Here is a 5,000-nt window from a genome sequence, read left to right on the forward strand (position 1 = left end):
ACCGGTCCGCTCGAACCGACGTGCTCTCTTATAGTAACCAAACGGGCGGCCGCGACGACCGCGGCGCCGGCCGCTCAGCACGGGCGCTTATGGTGGTAAACTGCCGCGCGTACAGACCAACCGGCCGGGCTGCTGGTACTTAGCCGCTGAAACTATGGTCGATTCGAACATATATTAACATACGATTTTTATTCGATAAATCGTTATTGTACATATTAAACGTTAGTTTCCACCGAAAGAAAAATTTTTTAGAATTTTTTTTTTCCAAAAATTGCAAGAGTAAACTTTTTTAATATTCGATTTAAAAATTTTTAAATGCTTAATCCTTACATTAAACTACTGGGAGAACTCAGAAATCATAATGAAAAAAATTACAAAAATTTATTTTTCTCAGAAACTCCGAAAAACAGAGTGGTCGAATCCGTGCAAGCCGGAATTTTCTAAGTCCCCACGGTCAAGAGTAAACTTTTTTAATAAGCGTTTTAAAATTATTTCAATGTTTAATCCATGCGTAAACATGATGTTTATTAACGTTTTTAACATTAAAAAAAATTACAAAAATTTATTTTTCAAAAAAAATGGAAAAAACCGATTCGTCGGAGCGAGGTGTCCAGCCCGTGCGGTAATTCCAGCAGGCGAATCGGACTTCCCGAAATTTTTCTAAGTCCCACGGTCGACACCAACTTTTTAATAAGCGTTTTAAAATTATTTCAATGTTTAATCCATGCGTAAACATGACGTTTATTAACGTTTTTACGTTAAAAAAAATTACAAAAATTTATTTTTCGGAAAAAATGGAAAAAACCGATTCGTCGGAGCGAGCTGTCCAGCCCGTGCGGTAATTCCAGCAGGCGAATCGGACTTCCCGAAATTTTTCTAAGTCCCACGGTCGACACCAACTTTTTTAATAAGCGTTTTAAAATTATTTCAATGTTTAATCCATGCGTAAACATGACGTTTATTAACGTTTTTAACGTTAAAAAAAATTACAAAAATTTATTTTTCGGAAAAAATGGAAAAAACCGATTCGTCGGAGCGAGGTGTCCAGCCCGTGCGGTAATTCCAGCAGGCGAATCGGACTTCCCGAAATTTTTCTAAGTCCCACGGTCGACACCAACTTTTTAATAAGCGTTTTAAAATTATTTCAATGTTTAATCCATGCGTAAACATGACGTTTATTAACGTTTTTAACATTAAAAAAAATTACAAAAATTTATTTTTCGGAAAAAATGGAAAAAACCGATTCGTCGGAGCGAGCTGTCCAGGCCGTGCGGTAATTCCAGCAGGCGAATCGGACTTCCCGAAATTTTTCTAAGTCCCACGGTCGACACCAACTTTTTTAATAAGCGTTTTAAAATTATTTCAATGTTTAATCCATGCGTAAACATGACGTTTATTAACGTTTTTAACGTTAAAAAAATTACAAAAATTTATTTTTCGGAAAAAATGGAAAAAACCGATTCGTCGGAGCGAGCTGTCCAGCCCGTGCGGTAATTCCAGCAGGCGAATCGGACTTCCCGAAATTTTTCTAAGTCCCACGGTCGACACCAACTTTTTTAATAAGCGTTTTAAAATTATTTCAATGTTTAATCCATGCGTAAACATGACGTTTATTAACGTTTTTAACGTTAAAAAAAATTACAAAAATTTATTTTTCGGAAAAAATGGAAAAAACCGATTCGTCGGAGCGAGGTGTCCAGCCCGTGCGGTAATTCCAGCAGGCGAATCGGACTTCCCGAAATTTTTCTAAGTCCCACGGTCGACACCAACTTTTTTAATAAGCGTTTTAAAATTATTTCAATGTTTAATCCATGCGTAAACATGACGTTTATTAACGTTTTTAACATTAAAAAAAATTACAAAAATTTATTTTTCGGAAAAAATGGAAAAAACCGATTCGTCGGAGCGAGGTGTCCAGCCCGTGCGGTAATTCCAGCAGGCGAATCGGACTTCCCGAAATTTTTCTAAGTCCCACGGTCGACACCAACTTTTTTAATAAGCGTTTTAAAATTATTTCAATGTTTAATCCATGCGTAAACATGACGTTTATTAACGTTTTTAACGTTAAAAAAAATTACAAAATTTATTTTTCGGAAAAAATGGAAAAAACCGATTCGTCGGAGCGAGGTGTCCAGCCCGTGCGGTAATTCCAGCAGGCGATCCGGGGTACTCGAAATTTTTCTAAGTCCCGACGGTCAAGAGTAAACTTTTTCATCACATATTTCAAAATTTTTTAATGTTTAATCCACGCATAAAAACGCAGTTTATTAACGTTTTTAACGTTGAGAAAATTGACAAAAATTTTTTTTTCACTGAAAATGGAAAAAATGTATCGGTCGATGCGGGCTATCCAGGCCGTGCGGTAATTCCAGCAGGCGATCCGGGGTACTCGAAATTTTTCTAAGTCCCGACGGTCAAGAGTAAACTTTTTCATCACATATTTCAAAATTTTTTAATGTTTAATCCACGCATAAAAACGCAGTTTATTAACGTTTTTAACGTTGAGAAAATTGACAAAAATTTTTTTTTCACTGAAAATGGAAAAAATGTATCGGTCGATGCGGGCTATCCAGGCCGTGCGGTAATTCCAGCAGGCGATCCGGGGTACTCGAAATTTTTCTAAGTCCCGACGGTCAAGAGTAAACTTTTTCATCACATATTTCAAAATTTTTTTAATGTTTAATCCACGCATAAAAACGCAGTTTATTAACGTTTTTAACGTTGAGAAAATTGACAAAAATTTTTTTTTCACTGAAAATGGAAAAAATGTATCGGTCGATGCGGGCTGTCCAGGCCGTGCGGTAATTCCAGCAGGCGATCCGAGGTACTCGAAATTTTTCTAAGTCCGAACGGTCAAGAGTAAACTTTTTCATCACATATTTCAAAATTTTTTTAATGTTTAATCCACGCATAAAAACGCAGTTTATTAACGTTTTTAACGTTGAGAAAATTGACAAAAATTTTTTTTTCACTGAAAATGGAAAAAATGTATCGGTCGATGCGAGCTGTCCAGGCCGTGCGGTAATTCCAGCAGGCGAATCGGACTTCCCGAAATTTTTCTAAGTCCCACGGTCAAGAGTAAACTTTTTAATAAGCGTTTTAAAATTATTTCAATGTTTAATCCATGCGTAAACATGATGTTTATTAACGTTTTTAACATTAAAAAAATTACAAAAATTTATTTTTCAAAAAAAATGGAAAAAACCGATTCGTCGGAGCGAGGTGTCCAGCCCGTGCGGTAATTCCAGCAGGCGAATCGGACTTCCCGAAATTTTTCTAAGTCCCACGGTCGACACCAACTTTTTAATAAGCGTTTTAAAATATTTCAATGTTTAATCCATGCGTAAACATGCGTTTAATTACGTTTTTAACATTAAAAAAAATTACAAAAATTTATTTTTCGGAAAAAATGGAAAAAACCGATTCGTCGGAGCGAGCTGTCCAGGCCGTGCGGTAATTCCAGCAGGCGAATCGGACTTCCCGAAATTTTTCTAAGTCCCCACGGTCGACACCAACTTTTTTAATAAGCGTTTTAAAATTATTTCAATGTTTAATCCATGCGTAAACATGACGTTTATTAACGTTTTTGACATTAAAAAAAATTACAAAAATTTATTTTTCGGAAAAAATGGAAAAAACCGATTCGTCGGAGCGTGCTGTCCAGGCCGTGCGGTAATGCCAGCAGGCGATCCGGGGTACTCGAAATTTTTCTAAGTCCCGACGGTCAAGAGTAAACTTTTTCATCACATATTTCAAAATTTTTTTAATGTTTAATCCACGCATAAAAACGCAGTTTATTAACGTTTTTAACGTTGAGAAAATTGACAAAAATTTTTTTTTCACTGAAAATGGAAAAAATGTATCGGTCGATGCGGGCTATCCAGGCCGTGCGGTAATTCCAGCAGGCGATCCGGGGTACTCGAAATTTTTCTAAGTCCCGACGGTCAAGAGTAAACTTTTTCATCACATATTTCAAAATTTTTTTAATGTTTAATCCACGCATAAAAACGCAGTTTATTAACGTTTTTAACGTTGAGAAAATTGACAAAAATTTTTTTTTCACTGAAAATGGAAAAAATGTATCGGTCGATGCGAGCTGTCCAGGCCGTGCGGTAATTCCAGCCGGCGATCCGAGGTACTCGAAATTTTTCTAAGTCCGAACGGTCAAGAGTAAACTTTTTCATCACATATTTCAAAATTTTTTCAATGTTTAATCCACTCATAAAAACGCAGTTTATTAACGTTTTTAACGTTGAGAAAATTGACAAAAATTTTTTTTTCACTGAAAATGGAAAAAATGTATCGGTCGATGCGGGCTGTCCAGGCCGTGCGGTAATTCCAGCAGGCGATCCGGGGTACTCGAAATTTTTCTAAGTCCGAACGGTCAAGAATAAACTTTTTTATTACATGTTTTAAAAATTTTTCAATGCTTAATCCGTGCATAAGAGTGCAGTTTATTAACGTTTTTAAGGTTGAAAAAATTGACAAAAATTTTTTTTTCTCTGAAAATGAAAAAAATGTATCGGTCGAAGCGGGCTGTCCAGGCCGCGCGGTAATGCCAGCAGGTCGAACGGGGCGACCCGAAATTTTTCTAAGTCCCTGCGGTCAAGAATAAACTTTTTTATTATGCGTTTTAAAATTTTTTCGGCGCTTAATCCATGGATAAAAAGGCAGCCCGAACACGTTTTATAACGTTGAAAAAATTGACCAAAATTTTTTTTTCACAAAAACTGCGAAAAACAGATCGACCGAATCTACTTTTCTCCGTCTCGCGGTAAGTCCAACCGGCCAAACCGGCTGACTCGAAATTTTTCCAAGTCCCAACGGTCAGGAATAAAATTTTTCAAAATTCGGTTTAAAAATTTTCCAACGCTTAAGTCGTGTACGAATAACGATGAAAAAATGTACAAAATTTTTTTTTATCTCGTTATTTTTCAAAGTTCCAGCGGCGTATTGCTTTTCAACTGAGCGAAAAAAAACGGAGAAACGAACGAAAGAGG

This window comes from Nomia melanderi, unplaced genomic scaffold (assembly GCF_051020985.1).
Source record: "Nomia melanderi isolate GNS246 unplaced genomic scaffold, iyNomMela1 scaffold0313, whole genome shotgun sequence".
NCBI classification, from domain to species: domain Eukaryota; kingdom Metazoa; phylum Arthropoda; class Insecta; order Hymenoptera; family Halictidae; genus Nomia; species Nomia melanderi.